This window comes from Caretta caretta, chromosome 8 (genome assembly GCF_965140235.1).
Source record: "Caretta caretta isolate rCarCar2 chromosome 8, rCarCar1.hap1, whole genome shotgun sequence".
Lineage (NCBI taxonomy): Eukaryota > Metazoa > Chordata > Testudines > Cheloniidae > Caretta > Caretta caretta.
In genome coordinates this window covers 76,451,293-76,469,002 of record NC_134213.1, presented here as the reverse complement: position 1 = coordinate 76,469,002, position 17,710 = coordinate 76,451,293, and the positions used below count along the sequence as shown (strand labels likewise).

Sequence of the window (17,710 nt, the reverse complement as noted above, 5' to 3'; positions counted from 1 at the left end):
CCCAACCCTGACCTTTCCTCCACCCCCACCATCACCTCCAGTCTTCTTGTACTATCATTCCTAACCTCACACCCATCCCCTTCCTCCCATTCTCTTCCTGTCATTTCTAAAAACATCAGTCATTCAGGACCTCTTCCTAGCTCACTCACTCCAGCTCTTGGCTCTCACAAAGATCTGGATCCCTCTGTCTGACCCTGCCTCTGCAGTCACCCTCTTATGGAGGCCCCTCCTTCTCTCACATTCTCTCAAATCATTGTGAGGGTGTTGAGATTCTCCTCTCCTGATCCGGCTGCCATTTTCAACAACCCTCCTCCTCCCTTACCAATCTCTTCCCTCTTTTGAATAAAACTGTATCCGATTCCTCTCCTCTCCCCCTCCATGTTGCTGGCAGCTGCCATCCATTCAACTCCTCCTCATCAGCCTTCTCCTCTGATTTCAACTCCTGGCTCTCTCACTTCTTCTCCTCGCAGTCTCCCACACTCATCCGCAGCAACTTCAACTTTTGTGTTGATAACATATCCGACCCCATAGCACCTCATTTCCTTACCCTCACCTCTTCATTTGACCTGCAGCCCTGATTCAGCTCTCCCATGCACCAAAAGGGCCATTCACTTGACATGTCTCCAGGCAGTGGCCTCTCTGTTGTTGAATTCTCCCTCCCTGACCATCACCTGCTCTCTTTCAGCACATCCAACAGCCCCCATGCCCTATCACCCTGCTTTTCAATGACTTCTCTCCTCCCACCACGCTCTTCTGAATAACTGCATGCACAAACAATATTCAACTCTCTATGAGGAGGTCTCACAGATCTACCTCTCCAGACCTGTCTCCTTCTGTCCATCTAAAATATTTGCCCATCTCTTTTAGCATCTCTTCATGGCGGTCTAGCTTTCAACTCAAGCTCAACAGCACTCTTAATCTTTCCCCCAAAACCCTCCTCTCCCACCTCCTTTCTCCCTCACTGGACTTTTTAAATAGTCAGCCCAATAATATGTAGGTGAAATATAGGTGTGAAATTGGATTGATTTCAGCCCCGTAAAGTGGAAAAGAAAAGACCAGTTACCTTTTCCGTAACTGGTGGTGCTCTTCGAGTGCTTGCTCATGTCCATTCCATATTAGATGACTCCAGAGCAGTACCCCTGGAGGTAGGTAGACGTTTGCAGACGTGTAAGACTGCAACACAGCTCTGCTGAACCCAGCATTGTCTCTGGCTGAGTGATGGCATAATGAGCAGTAAACGTGTGAACAGAGGACCATGTTGCGGCTCTGCTGGTGTCCTGGATAGGGATGTGAGCAAGAAAGGCCGAAGACTCCTGTGCTCTCGTCAAGTGGGCTTGGACAACTGGTGGCGGCGGAACCCCTGCCACATTGTAACAGGTCCTTACGCACAAGGTAATCCAATTGCAAATCCTCTGTGAGGACACTGGGTGACCCTTCATCCTATCCGCTGTAGTGATGAAGAGTTGAGTCAATTTTCAGAAAGGCTTGGTACGATCTAAGTAGAAGGCCTCCGGAAGTCCAGGGCGTGAAGACGCCTCTCCTCACTGGTCTTGTGCGGTTTGGGACAGAACACCAGGAGGAAGATGTCCTGGTTCACATGGAAGGTGGTGACCACGATTGGCAGGAAGGCCAGGTGCAGCCGCAACTGAACCTTATCTTTGTAAAACATAGTGTACAGAGGTTTTGAGGTCAAGGCTTTAATATCAGAGACCCATCTTGCCGATGTCACTGCCACCAGGAACGTGACCTTCCACGACAGATGGGAAAGGGACCAGGAACCCAGTGGCTCAAAGGGCAGGCCAGTGAGCCTAGAGAGGACCACATTAAGATCCCACTACGGGACAGGGGCCCATACCTGCGGGAAGAGTCTCTCAAGCCCCCTCAGGAATCTGACCATCACGTCATGGGAAAACACCATCTGTCCTTGGATTGGCGGGTGAAAAGGGGAGATGGTCGCTAGATGCACTCTAATGGAAGAGTGTGCCAGGCCCTGGTTCCTCAAATGGAGCAGGTACTCCAGGACCGCCTGCATGGAAGAACGCGAGAGAGAGATGCTGTGCTCAGATGCCCAGGGAGAAAAGCTCGTCCACTTGGCCAGGTAAGTCAGTTTGGTTGAGGACTTCCTACTCCCCAGGAGGACCTATTGGACTCCTTCCGAACAGGTCTGTTCTTCCAGGTTCAGCCACGTAGCATCCACGCAGAGAGGTGGAGGGACTCAAGGTTGGGGTGTAGGAGCCAGCCGTGGTCCTGTGACAGCACGTCCGGGTGGTTGGGCAGGGGCCAGGGATGGGCCGCTGACAAGCTCACAAGCGTGCTGAACCAATGTTGGGGAGGCCATGCCAGGGCAATCACGACAACCTGCACTTTGTCTCTCTCAATCTTTGCCAGGGCCCTGCTGATGAGCGGAATCAGACGGAACGCATACATCAGGCTCCCTGACCATGACAGAAGGAAGGCATCAGAGAGGGAGCCCTTGCTCAGACCTTCCCAAAAGCAAAACCTGTGGCATTTCCTGTTCTGTCTGGTAGCAAACAGGTGCACTTGGGGAGTTCCCCACCTTTGGAAGGTTATGCAGGCTGCCTCTGGATGGAGGCTGCCTCTGGATGGAGCGTGGTGAGAGGAGACGTCCCTGCTGAGCTGGTCCGCCAGCACATTCTTGACACTGGGAAGGTGACAAGCTTCCAGGTGGATCTCGTGGCTGATGCAGAAGTCCCATAGACGGAGTGCCTCCTGACAGAGGCCTGACGAGCACGCTCCCCCTTGCCTGCTGATGTAGAACATCAAAGCTGTGTTGTCCATCAGGACTCATACCACCTTGCCCGACAGGTGGAGCAGGAAGAGTCTGCAGGCCAGCCAGACTGCTCGGAGCTCTTTGATGTTTATGTGCAACTTCACCTCCTCTGGGGACCATATCCCCTATGTCTGGAGGCCACCGAGATGCACACCCCAGCCGAGGTCCAAGGCGTCCGACAACAACTCGATGGAGTGAGGGAGGTTGTCAAACGGAGCCCCTTCCAAGACTGTTCTGCAGTTAGACCACCATCGCAGCGAGGTAAGTAACACCTGGGGAGTGGTAACAATATTTTCCAGGGGGTCTCTGGACTGGGAATAGACCGTCCCCAGCCATTGTTGCACAGGCCACATTCAGAGCCTGGCATGGCGCACCACGTAAATGCATGTTGCCATGTGACCCAGGAGGCGCAGAGAGACCCTGGCTGTAGTCAGAGGGAACGCAGAGATTTTCACAATAAGGTTTGTCAATGTGTGGAATGTGTCCAGTGGCAGGAACGCCCTGGGGCGGGGCAGGTCGAGTTGAGGACCGCTCCGATGACCTCTATCCTCTGCACTGGCACTAACTTTGAATTTTTGTCATTTACCAATAGACCCAGAGAGCAGCATGTGTCCCGAAGCATCGCAATGTCCCTTTGGATGTGAGACCTGGAGCTGCCCTTGACAAGCCAGTCGTCAAGGTACATGTGAATCTGAATACCCTGGCACCCAAGGTAAGCTGCTACCACCAACATGCACTTGGTAAACACTCTCGGTGCTGTCGCCAGGCCGAAAGGGAGGACCGCAAACTGGTAGTGGTGGGGCCTCACCGTAAACCAGAGGAAGCATCTGTGTCCTTGAAAGATTGCTATGTGGAAGTATGTGTCCTTCAAGTCGAGGGCAGCATACCAGTCTCCCGGATCCAGGGAGGAGATCATAGAAGCCAGAAAGACCATGTCGAACTTTAGCTTCTTTAGGTACTTGCTGAGGTCTTGCAGGTCCAGGATGGGCCGTAGACCACCCTTGGCCTTTGGGATTAAAAGTACCAGGAATAGAACCCCTTGTTCCTGCACTTGAGAGGAACTTCTTCCACCACACCCAGCTGTAATAACCCCTTTACCTCCTGCGCAAGGAGACTCATGAGAGGGGTCCCTGAACAGGGATGGGGAAGGCGGATGGGAAGAGGGGGCGTAGGAAGGAACTGGAGGGTATAACCCTGCTGCACTGTGCTGAGAACCCATCGGTCCAAGGTTATAGCTGTCCAGGCAGGGAGGAAGAGGGAAAGGCAGTTGGAGAACACGGGGAAAGATGGATCCGGGGAATAGTCTCTTGGGAGCACTCTCAAAATGACTGTTTGGCTGGGCAGAGGGTGGAGGCTCAGGCAGCACTTGTAGCCCTTGGCTCATTTATAGGGCTGGTCCTGCCGAGGCTGACTCCCCTGGCCCTGTGGCTGCTGTGGTTTGAACCACTTACACACCGGGGCTAGGACAGAGAGACCCAGGGTTTTTGGGTTGATGTGAGAGTCCTTAAGGCCATGCAACTTGCCGTCTGTTTGCTCCGCAAATAGGGGCTGGCCGTCGACGGGCAGATCCTACATAGACTGCTGAGCCTCAGTGGACAACCCAGAGGGGAGCAACCAAGAGGCTTGCTGCATGGAGATAGCAGAAGCCCTGGTGCGGGCAGCAGCGTCTGCCACTGCCTGGAAGGCTGCCCTGGCTGCAGTCGTGCCCTCATCAAGGATCGCTCTGAATTCCTTTTTGGAAGCCTCAGGGAGCAACCTTTCAAACTTGGCCATGGCTTGACACATATTGAAGTCATATCGGCCAAGGAGGGCTTGGTGGTTGGCCACTCTCAGCTGAAGGCTGGAAGACTAACAAACCTTTCGCCTGAAAAGATCGAGCCTCCTCGAGCCTTTATTTTTGGGGGTGGCCCCGGGTTGTGTCTGCCTCTCCTTGTGGTTAACCACCTCTACCACAAGGGAATTAGGGGCTGGGTGGGAGTATAAATACTCATGCCCTTTGGTTGGCATGCAGTACTTGCGTTCGGCCCTTTTAGAGATAGGGGCCAGGGAAGAGGGGCTCTGCCACAGGGCATTAGTGATCTTAGAAACCCCTTCATCAAGGGGTAGAGCCACCCTGGCAGGAGCGAAGGAACAGAGGACATCAAACAGGGAATCTGCGGGCTCTTCCAATTCCTCTGCCTAAAGCCTGAGGTTAGAAGTGACCCTCTTCAAGATTTCCTGGTGCATCTTGGCGTCATCCTGAGGAACTGGATGAGGGGGCCCGTGAAAGCCTCATCTGGCGACGATGAGGACGATGCTGGTGCTGCGGGAACCTCCATGTCCACTGGTGGTCCAGGAGCTTGTTCCCTGGTTCCTCCTGGGCCTGCGGGGTCCTGCCCCCCAAAGTCTCCAGGATCAGAGGGGATACCAAGACTGCTGGCCTCTCCGAGGCTCCCAACACAATGATACAGCCTTTTCTCTCCATCCAAACAGCTAGAACTCTTGTTCAGTCTCTTGTAATCTTACTACATGTTTTCTGAGGCCTTGAAAAATACAGCCTTGCCCTGCTCAGATCCATTCAGAATGCTACTGCAAAGATCATTCTCTAAACCCATCACTTTGACCATGTCACTCCCTCTTTGAATCTCTTCACTAGTTCCCCCTTTTATATCGCATCAAACATAGGCTGCTTATCTTCACCTTCTAGGCCCTTTACCGCCCACCCTTACACTGCCTATTATCTTATTCATTATCACAACATGAACCCCCGTCTCTGATGCTACCCTCCACAGCCCACTTATTGCATTTTCAAACAAGCACCTTTGCGTTTTCTCCCATGCTGCCCAGTCACACTTTGAAAGAGCTCTCCGTAAACATCCAGAAAACTACCTCATTATCTTCCTTCAAATCCCTCCTTTTGCCACAAGGCCTACAAAATACTTGACAATGGTTAGGCCACCAGTATGCTGAAATCACTGGCTATCACACTGACCAATACTGTCTCATTGTTTCCTTGTACTCCCATCTGTCTATATCTGTCTTTTGTCTCATGCTTGAATAGTAACCTCTTTGGGGCAGAGACTATTTGTTCTGTGTTTGTACAGCTCCTAGAAGGATGGAGTCCTGGTCCATGACTGGTGTTCCTAAATACCATGGTAATACAAATTAATAAATAATCTCACAGAACCGCAGTTACTGAAGGCAAGCAACCATTCTTTCATCTTCAGGTGACTGTCCACATGGATTCCATTTCTGGTTGTTAAAGCAGTGATCTCATAGTTACAGTTGGGTAACTATACATCCTACTTCAAAAAGGACTGTAGCACAGCTCTACCAATGTGGGCATCTGATCCTGAAGCCTCAGCTAAGGAGTAGTGCTAGTAAAAGTGTAGACTGATCCCCACACAGCCACCTTACACATTTCTGAAATAGGGATGCTGCTTGGAGAAGTCACAGAATCTGCGTGAGCCCAGATGGAAAGGGTCCTAATCTGCCTGGATGGATTTAATTTAGCTACCTCGTAACAGGATTTAATTCAGTTGGATGCTCATATAGACAACCTTTGATTGGATATGGCTTGACACGTAACCTTGTCTGCAGAGGCTAAAAACAAATCTGGGAGAGCTCTTGAATGGTTTTTTCCTGTCCAGGGAGTATTTCAGAGTCTCAGGGTATGTGGTTGGCTTTCCCCTACTTTGAGTGGAGCTTCAGGAAGAAAACCAGGAACTGAAACAACTGATTTAGATAATGCCTAAGAGTCAATTCGTCTTTATGAAACACCTATCAATTATAATTAACTAGCCTAACAAATAATTACACAGTATATATAGTAAGAGGACACTGCAGGGGTTTCTCTTGGTGCCACGGGCAGTAAGACAGAACCAAGGGATGGCTGCACCTGCTCTGCCTTTTATGCCATCAGGTGGGTGGACACAAGGACATCCAGGGTGCAGGCAGAGACCCAACAGACTCTGCTGTCCAAAAAAAATATAGCCTCCTACACATGGGATGTACATGCATCAGAAGTAGAATTAATGTGGACAATCACTCAAAGAACTACTGCTTCATTCTGCTTTTGACTAGCTATGTAGCCTTGGGCACAGCTTTCCTATATATGAAATAACAGACGTATTTACCTCACAGAGTGTTGTGAAAATACTTTATAGAGTGTTTTGATGATGTTGGGAAGCGTAGGTACTATGTGCAACGTAGGTCACCATACTAAAGGGAAAGGTATTGTTGCCTTGGAGAGGGAGCACAATAGAGAAAACGAAGCTGATATCAGGTGTCAAGAATATAAGTCTGAAGAAAAATTAAAGTGTTTGGACTTACTTTCAATAGAAAGAAAAAATTTGGAGGTGATCCAGTAGGTTTTCAAATACATGAAACTGAGTAGTAAAGTTGAGAGGGAACATTCTTCACAATGGTATAGAGATCAAAGGCTTGGAGACAATCTATAATAGTTTGGATACTAGGAAAAGAAGGCTCCAACATCCCCATTTCAGATTAAAACACACACACACACACGGAAATATTAAGTACATAAGTGATTCTAATAAATTTAAATGTGTTTCTGGAAAAGAGGGGGATTTGAGAAGTAGTGTGAAAAAAGTAGAGTGAAATTAAAATAAGCCAAACAAAGCAGACAAGCATCCGGACCAGATGTTTTTTGCCAGCTGCTAAAATTTCGCATGTAATTTCCTAATGTATGTCATCCCTTCTCCCGGGACCATGTGAGGTGTCCCATAATCCCAGCTGATTAATGCAGTTAAGTGTGTTCAAATAAAATTCTGATATTATTCAACCATAGAGCTTTCTGAAGCCAAATGACATCATCACTCAGATCACCCTGAGAGAGAAAAAAAAAAGGCACTGGAATCTAGATGCCTTCCTTCTCTAAGATTACAGGCCTGCAGGAAGCTTTCATCCAGAAAGCACAACTCTGTACAGTGCAGGTGAAGGTCAGAGCTCACTACTTCAGACTTTTCAACAAATTTGCTAGGAGCCAGAGAGGATTCTGAATGCTTTGATTGATTGTGCTCTCCGTACTGAAAATATCGCTGAACCAGTCTATCTAAAAAGAAAAGAAAAATCTCCCCCCACATTTAAGCTATTAATACACTGTATCTACCCTGTAAATCAGGAAAAAAGCAATTAGGATAATCATTATCAGGCACGAATGTTACAGGTAACAAGGGGCCTAAAAGACTTAAATAGACACTATCCATGGCCCAACAAAAATCGTCTCCCCATCCATGGTTCTTCTATTATAAACTCAATCTGGGGGGGTAAAGATGAAAAAAACTTTGTGGGCATAGTTTTGCAGAGTTCCGACTGCTCTACTTTTCAAAGTCCAGCTTGAAACTGTCATCAGTTTCAGTGTTAAACATATACATGCCACTAAGATATTGGAAACATTCTTCTCTAGCTAAATATCAACATGATACAATAACCCGTCTGTTTATACTGTTTCCTCCAAACAACAGAAGATCACACTATTCAGCCCAGAGTTACCTACTCCAGTACACAAACCTAACCCAGTAGACAAATTGACATTTCAAATTCCCAGGAAGCATTCTCCTACAAACAGTGCTGTTAGGTCCATACCTGTGGCTCTTTCAGAATATTAGGACAAAAGAGGTGAAGAGACAAAGCAGCTCAATTCTATTTTAAAATGTACATTTCAATTTATTTTTAAAGCAATTTTAACTCATTTTAGGTCTACATATTAATCACAGATCAGAGAAACAAAGCAAGTTCAATATGTGTAAACCAATCCCATCCAAAATAGCAAGCTACCCATTATTTGGTTCAAAGATTACATGTTAGTTGAACAGCAAGCAGAAAATGGGATGTAGAGCCTAAATAATCAGATAAGTGAGGAAGTTTCTGTACATACAATGCCATCATGACCAGGTTTCAAGCACAGAAAGTTCCTTGAGAAAGGGGTCCTTAACTAAAGCTGCCATGCTTTAGTAGGCCAAGTAGTAATACAGAGAGCTTAAAATTATAGAGGCTCAAATTTAATTTCATTACCACAGAGAACATTTTCTATAATCTTGACTTTATAAATCTGTGTTTATAACAAATGGATCTCTATAGACTGTAGGCATATTTAGGTCTAAAATGGAGTGATGTCCCTAATAATGTGGGACAGTTGAATGCATGGCTAATTTTTGGTAATGGAACCTATTATTGACTAGTGACCCATGTTTCTTAAGTCACCAATATACGTAGATATCTTTTGAACAGCATAGATATCTACAAACATTATTCTTGACAGACCCCCCAAACCTTTTTGTACTCTATCTTCTGCAGTGTTATCTCCACCTGTCTCCCCAATTCCTCCCAAGCCATGTCAATTTGTTCAAAATCATGCAGCACACTTGACTCGTTTGGCCCAGGAGTTATCTTTAGTTTAAAAAAAAAAAAATCAACCTGTTTGCATGCTTTATTTTACCATGGGATTTCCCACTTGCTGCATAGTCAGAAAGGGTTCACTTTGAAGCAGCATTTCATTCCAGCACGTTTCAGAATACAAATGGCCCTGGTCATGCCTTAGGAAAAAAAAAAAGCTTCTCTTACATGAGTCTTGGCCAAACTCCTAGTACTCAACCCCGCTGCCTTAGAGACTCACCTGTTTGGTCCCTTAATTCCCTCCTGCACCCTGCAAGATTTCATATGAGGCCATCGGTCAGTTTCAGAAGCCAGGACAACACCCTAGCAAGAACTTAATGCTGGTGAGGACACCTTCGATTGCAAACTCCTACACACCTAAAAATGTATAAAGGAATGCCCACCGATAATCAAAAGAGGTTTTAAAAAGATCTACGTGAATTATTTGTTCTTCGAAGTTAGATTTGCTTAACAAACTTTAATGGGAAATAGAAGAGAAAGAGAGGTTTTCTGACTACAGAAATAGTCTGAAATCCTCCAGAAACAGAATATCAAGCAATAAAGAGAGGCCTAGAATCCAGCTTTAGTTAGAATTTCCTTGATCTGAAAATATTTATTGTGAATTGTTCCTTTTTGGCAATGCTGCAGTGAAAAAAACAATTCTCCTCGAGAACATATATTTTGCAGTTACCTGAGAATGCCCATGTAATACTCTGAAGAATATCAATGCTTTATACTAATGTCTTTACTAGCTTGTCAGTCAGTCTCATGCCATCTGATACAGTTCCTGAGGACAGGAAAACCAAAGAATATAAGTAAACCTGATGTCCTCTGGTATTTCATTTTGTAAAACGTTAAATGTTCTGGGGGCCACTCAAATTTTCTTTGTACCAGTTAAGCGAGCTATGAACTGAATTGAATCTGAAATATAAATCTAAACAATACTTCTGCAGCACAGCAAACTACACTGTCAACCTTTAATAATCACATGGACAATTTGTGGATAGAAATTCACATGAATGAAGCCTTCACTGTTTTTGGTTCTCCACAGCTAGCACAAGTGCAGGTTACTTTCTCGGCTGAGGATCATTTGACAGATTTGTCATCATAATGTTAAATACACAGTCAACACAAAACAGCACAAGAATTTCATTTTTTTAGATCTCAGAAGAGGAAAAATAAGCTATTACAAACAAGTAAACATTAACTGATTAATTTATTCCAATTTCTGTAAACCAGCGTTTCTGGTTATTTAAAAATAGGTGTTAACAGATAAAAGATTTGCTACATACCATTTTTATAAGCTGGTTTTCTACTTACCTTTGTCTGTTTTATTTGTATCAAGCTGCGAGGTCTGATTTAAAACAAACCTGCAAAATAACAAATAAGAATCTTAGAGCCATCATCCTGCTTAGGACCCTGTAACTATCTGACGACATACCAGCAAAGCACCAAGTGAGGAGTTTATACACATGGAAGTATTTTATCTTGCCCCAAGTTGTAAGGATCAAAATCCAAAGTCACTTTCCCTCTCACACGCACAGATATCAAGATGACTGGATAACTGTTATTATAATTAAAAAGGTGGGGAGAGACCCTGAGTATCTACAGACCTGACACACTTGATACAGTAACAAAAATGTACACAAGATATTTCTTGGATAAACTGTGTGAGCAGAGCAGGAAAATCATGTAAAAAAGTCAGGGAAAACCCCTTGCCAACATCTTCAACATCTGCTAAGCTATTTCCCTTGACTGCAGCAAGCAACTAACTAAAAGAATAAATTCAATACCTGGATGTAAATGGAAAATGGGATGAAATGCAACACGGGTTTACCAAAGGTAGATCATGCCAAACTAACTTGATATCTTTCTTTGAAAAGACCTGATTTTTTTAGACAGAAATGCAGGAGATCTAATCTATCTGGACTTCATTAAAGCTTTTGATACAGTCCCACATGGGACACGGGATATAATTAGTTAAACTGGAGCAGATGAGGATTAGTACAAGAATTGTAAAAGACAAGTTGTGCCTAAGGGAGAACTATTGGGCTGGAGGGCGGTTACTAGTGGAGTTCCTCAAGGTCTAGTTTTGGGACTGATCTTATTTAACAGTTTTATTAATGAGGTTATTACAAAAAGTGGGAGCCTGTTAATGAAACTTGCTGATGACACAAAGTTGGAAGGCATTGTCAATACAGGAGGATCACAATATTGTACAAGAAGAATTTGGATGGCCTAGAGTATCAGTGCGATTGTATAACTGAGTTGCCTGTGCTGGTGGGGGACTGGACTCAGTGGCCAAGGGAGTTCCAGTCCTGGGTCTTATATTCCTAAATCTCATGTTTAGGGCTTTAGCCAGTTACTTGCAAGGGTCAGGAAAGAATCTGTCCCCCCCCACTCCCACACAAATGCATTTTAGGGGGGTTGTTCCCCCCCCCTTACTTTAAAACATCAGAGATCGTCACATCTGGAGATGGGGCACCAGACAGGATGAGCCTCTGCTCTTAGACAGAAAAGAGAATTCTCTTTCAGATGCTCAGTCAAACTGATTGCTATATTCGGGATCAGAAAGAAATTCTTCATAAGGTCATATTGGCAGGGATCTTGGAGGATTTTTCACTTTCCTCTGCAACATGGTGAGCTGGGTACTTGCTAGGATCACCTCGGCATACCTCAACAAATCAACTCCCTGTCATTGCAGGGGCTTTAGTGCACCTCAGTCCCTCCTGTTCTCTGCCTGTGGCACACAATATTTTATTCTATAATACTTTATTCTAATCCAGGTTATTGTGCTCAATATAGGCATAACCGGGTGGGGTTTAGTAATATACAGGAGGTCAGACTAGATGATCTATCTGGTGGTCCCTTCTGGGACTCTATGAATCTGACTCTATTAAAGAAGACAAGGAAGCAAGTGGGGAAAGTGAGAACAATTTTTCTAAACCATTTAGAAGAATCACTAACCTTTTTGAGACCAACTGCTGAAGGACATCAGAGCTGGGCCACACTAAGGCCTTGTCTTCACTAGGAAAATTGTGTTTTTAAGGTGTTGGCTAACACCCCTTAGAGTTTTATTCTTGACCAGCTAACCTGTTAAAATCCTAGTATAGACCAGGCAAACTGTAGTCTTAACACGTGGTTAACATGTTTTACCTAACACATTAAAAATACACCTTCCCCTCAGTGTAGATGTGGCTTCAAAGGGCTTTGGCTTGGCTGATTTAGTTAAAGTGATTCAGATAAGTCACTTCTCTTCCCTGCTCATCCCCTCCAACCAGACTCCAGCCCCAAACTACCCAAGTATAATTTTATGAACCCCTGTGATTTGAAACAGGGTCATATCCCCTATAATCCCATTTTGGACTGCACAGATTAAACAATTCTACCAAAAGAGCTCTATGTAGGGTTACCATACATCTGGGTTTTCCTGAACATTTCCTCTTGTTTGATCCTCCTCCGCCTTCTGTCTGGGCAGATTTTTCGAGTAAGAGGAAATGTCCAGGATTTTTGCGAAGCAGACGCTGCAGCTCAGAAAGAGCTGGCTCCAGATCCGGATTAATCCCTGCACTGCAGCCACCCGCTCCCACCCACTCAAGCCCTGGCTCCCAGCCCTGGAAAGGGGAAGAGGCAAAGAGGCACTGATGGACAGCTGGAGCTGTTTCCAAGGCCTGCACCAGTCGCCCTGCCTGTGTGTGACAGGAAGCACCACTGCCCCCCAACTCGAGACTGAGGCTGCAAGTACCCGCTCCAACACCCCCAGGTACCCCTCCCAGTACCCACACCCCAAATACCCCCTCCTGTACCCTCCAAACCCCCTTCCAATACACCGACCCCTCCAGCACCCCCCAAATACGCCCTGCACCTCCAAATACCCCCTCCCGTACACACACCCCTCCAGCACCCACCAAATGCCCCTCCCAGGACACACACCCTTCCCATACCGCCCAAATACCCACTCCCAGTAGACACCCCTCCAACTGTACCTTCTCCTCCAGCTCCCCCTTCCCACTCCCCCACCCCCCGACAGCGTCCTCTTTTTGGGAACCTGAAAGATGGTAACCCTAGACGTAGAGTAAATCAAGACAGTAATGAATACGAAACATTCCCTCCCTTCAAATCCTATGGCTTGACACTGTTACAGCCTCTCTTCACTATGAAGACGACAGAGTTTAAAGGTGATGAACAATATTTTTAAAAATTGAGCTTATAACTTTTTCTTCTTTTATGCTGTATGGAGAAAATCCAGAAGGCTGTTCTCTCCCTTTTTTCCTGCTTTATATTGTTTGAAATGCTGATGTCTTGTTAGATAATATACTCTGGTTTCGCTAGTGGGCCTTTCAGAAGACTCAAGGACATATGTGTGAACTCTCACATCGTGACTGGAAAGCAAAGGAGTGGAATATTTAGCAAAGACTTACCCAAAATTATAAAGTAAGTCACTGAAATTAAATAAAAACACAAAACCAGAGTTTTAAGGCTATATCTTTACTGCACAGTTAACTTTGGCTCTTACTTGGGTGTTGCCCCTAACCTCCCTCCCAGCCACACAACTCTCTCACCTGAGTTTAGTGATGCTTTAAACCCAGGCTAGCTGGCCTGACTGGTGAGGATATAAGCTACAGCTCAGGTGCTGCTTTCACTCAGGCTGGTAACCCAGTCACTTTGTAGCGAGAACACAAGCTAAATCACTCAATTGCTGAGAGTCATCTAATATCTTCCCCCAGTTCCCCTTGTATGCCCAGAAGGACAGAAAAGTTCTCCCACAATTCACTGGGAAAAGAATCAAAAAGACTGATTCAATTTACTGTACCACCAAAAAAAAAAAAAAATGGGATGTGCCCCCAGAAGTCCTAGCAACACACACCACTGAGGACACGTTAACTTGGGTATGGCTTTGCAGTGTGGCTCCTCAAACCAGGCTATGCTTACCTGGGTCCTCATACACAAGTGCTGATCACTTCAGCTACCTCTGCAGTGAAGACATCCCTTTAGGATATGTCTACACAGCAACTAGACACTCACGGCTGGCCTGTGCCCACTGACTTGGGATCACGGGGCTTGGGCTACAGGATTGTTTCATTGCTGTGTAGGCTCCTGTACTCCAACACCCTCCTTACCGCTCAGGGTTTTAGAGCCCGGGCTCCAGACCAAACTCGTATGTCTACACAACAATGAAGCAGCCCCAGTACCCAAGCCCCGCGAGCCTGAGTTGGCTCTTTGCAGTGTAGACATACTCTTAGACAACTTAACTAAAAGTCCCTTTCCCCATCATACTTCCCTCAAGACTGGACAGAATTTAATTCCTAATGATAAAAAAGGAGAGGAGTGGGGGAGATGTTTTTGTTGTTGTTATTATTAAATTAAAAACTTTTCAGGCCTTGATTATCCATCGTAAAGCAGCAAGAAAGGGCACCAGCCTTGCAGGTTATTTATAATAACTCTTATGCTCAACTGTGGCCCAAACATGTTATTAGCAAGTATGATCCACTTGTGTAGACAGTGCAACTAGGTTATAATCAGATTTTTAAAATGCTTTAGTCCAAGTCACTTGCTTTCATAACGTGAATGTGTCTTACACATTCAGAAGCCCAAAAGCTGGCATCAAAATAAGTAGACACTAAAGTAAAACTTTGCACTTTGGCCATGTCCTCAAAGAGCCACAGTAGCTCCAACCATGTTTCTCTGACCAGTGAAAACAGGAATTTTTATTGCTAAGAACCATACAATAGAATCTTCAAATCTTTTGACCACACTACTTAGGGAAACATTAGCAATAACTGTACTTAAAATGTATCTGTAAGTAGCAGGTTTCTGATCTAAATGTGGACAGAACATAGTCCTCTGAAGAAAGAGAATATAGTTTAGTTCTCAAATTAGCCTGTATAAAATAGCAAAAAAAGGTACGTAAAATTAAAATGTATACATTTCTCTTGAGGATTTTGATTTTCCTTAAAAGATAGAAGATCTTTTGCAGTCCCCAAATCAAAAGCACATTAGAAGTCTTTCAGGAACAAAATTGAAGTACTATAATCTGTAATGTATTGGTATACTACTACAATAGGAATATTCAACCAGGAAACAAGGGGTCTGCGGAGAAATAATGGTAATAAAAACAGCAAACACACACCTACAAGATAGAGAAAACAAAAAAACGCAGGATTCCCAACAAAGACAAATGTTTTAAGACAAAAACAGAATCAGTAGCTCACCAGAAAAGCTAAAAGATCATTCATTATGCTATTTGTTCACAAACTGCAGTCCACAAAGTAGTGACTGGTCACACAGCAGTTACCAAAAAACCCTTTCCCAATATAATATTCCCAAATGAGGAATTGCTGGGATTCTCACAAGGATGTTCAGAGATTTAAGGCCATTGCAATCATCTTCTAGCCAGACCTTCTATATAAAAGGTCAAAGAATTTTATCCAGTAATTCCTGGATCAAGCTCACATCCTATGGTTCAGCTTCAGTATATTTTATAGAAAGATATCTAATCCTGATGTAAAGACTTCAAATGATGGAGAATTCACCACAGATCTTGGTAAATTGTTCCAAAAGTTAATTTCCCTAACTTAAAAAAAAATCTGCATTTTGTTTCTAATCTGAATTTATCTTCTTTCAGTTTCCAGTCACTGACTCTTATTATGCCTTTGTCTGCTATTATCAGATATCTCCCTGTCTACTTACTTACAGGCTGTGATCAAGTCACCTCTTAACCTTCTCTTTGAAAAGCTGGCAGTTGTGAGTGGAAAGAGAAGTCATCCCTGCAACCATGAATGGGAGGGATGGTAATTCATAAATCTCTCTAATAAAATCTGTTTCATGCTATGAATTTTTGAGAAGCACTGGACTATGCTATTGTGGCCTGTGTAAAGGCTACGATGAATCTACATTGATTAAATAGAAGCCTGCAGCGCTCCTGTCAACACTTTATATTTTTTCTGAGGGAATCATCTATCTTCATATCTGTTTATTCCATCAGGACGGAGCCCTTTCCCAAATGAATTCTTGTCATTTGCTAAGGAATCTACTGCTGCATCCACCTTTGATATTTGCAACTGCTGATCCTAGACATACACTACAAACTTTTTCTGAATTATATTGATCAGGGGTGTGACGAGGTGTGATTTTGACTGACAGCTGACCTGGCAAAACCCCTGAGCATAGACACAGCTATACCAGCAAAACTGCACTTTTGCCAGTATAACTTATTTCACTTGGAAGGAGGGGGTGGCCCAGAATAAGCAATAATAGGAAAAGCACAGTTTTATCAATATAAACTACATCCACGCTAGGAGAGCTCTGCCAGCATAGCATACCAGTGTTGCTATACCAGCAAAGCCTTCCAAGTGTAGTCCTGATCTCAGACACTTTCTGGAGTTTACAAGACTTCATTATCCGTTAGGTATGAAATTTACACTCAGTAGGATGTTCCCGCTCCAAAATTATAATCGGAGAAATGCAAGTTAAAAAAAACTTACTTATCAGAAGGAAAAGATTTCACCATGTTCACTTTCTGGCTTTCACTTGTTGCAGGCCTGAAGTATTAGAGTCTTACCATGATCTTAAAGAGATCTGAAGACCTTAAGAACTAAGGTGAGAAGGATTGGGAGAAAGAACAGAGTGTATACACACTAGGAGAGTACTAGCTAAATCCCAGCTTCCCCATCTAGGGAAGTATGAACTATATAACCACCTCATGAGGTACTCCTCTTCCCACTTATGTAATTGCCTCTGAAATGGACTGAAAAAAAGTAGCACTTATCTGAGGCCAGTCATTTCTGAGTCAGTTACTATAGCTGACTCAGCAGTTGGACTGAGTATGTGAACTCATCAGATTGCAATCACTCACATAGGCAATCAGCAAGGCTAACTAGCTCTATATGAGGTACACAGCTTCCTGTTCCTTTTAAATGCTTACATAGGGAGGGACCCTGGATGATCTTTATGGTTCATTCAGGAGTCTGAAATTACTTTATCCACATCCGATTCCTAAGAGTAAAAGTAGCACCCAGGGTGGAGCAATTTAGATCATTGGTTTACATCATGATTTGAACACATGATTTTTTAAAAATTGATTTAAATCAGATTTGAGGCTTTTTAAAACTAATGTGATAACCTGTGCTACTGAAATGTAAAAGTTATAAAGAGCTAAATTATAAATGCTTTTTTTAGGGCTGTCAAGCGATTAAAAAATTTAATTGCACTGTTAAACAATAATAGAATACCATTTATTTAAACATTTTTGGATGTTTTCTACATTTTCAAATATAATGATTTCAATTACAACACAGAATAGGCTCTAAAGTTTTCCATTGGTTTGTTTTTGAGTGTAGTTATATAACAAAAAAAAATAAATCTACATTTGTAAGTTGCACTTTCCCGACAAAGAGATTGCACTACTGTACTTGTATGAGGTGAATTGACAAATACTATTTCTTTTATTTTTACAGCAAATATCTGTAATAAAAGAATATATTGATCAGGGGTGTGATTTCAATTACAACACAGAATACAATATATATGAAAATGTAGAAAAAC

General features: G+C 44.1%; 1 protein-coding gene across 9 annotated transcripts in view; it reads right to left on the bottom strand.

Moving 5' to 3' along the window:
- The window catches only part of ZNF644 (zinc finger protein 644), a 78,923-nt gene that overhangs the window by 38,380 nt on the left and 22,833 nt on the right, over positions 1–17,710 (bottom strand). For all 9 annotated transcript variants that reach the window (XM_048860271.2, XM_075131648.1, XM_075131650.1 and 6 more), the window contains exon 2: positions 10,487–10,536. The gene's annotated coding sequence lies outside the window, so the exon portion shown is untranslated. The remainder of the gene's footprint in view (positions 1–10,486; positions 10,537–17,710) is intronic.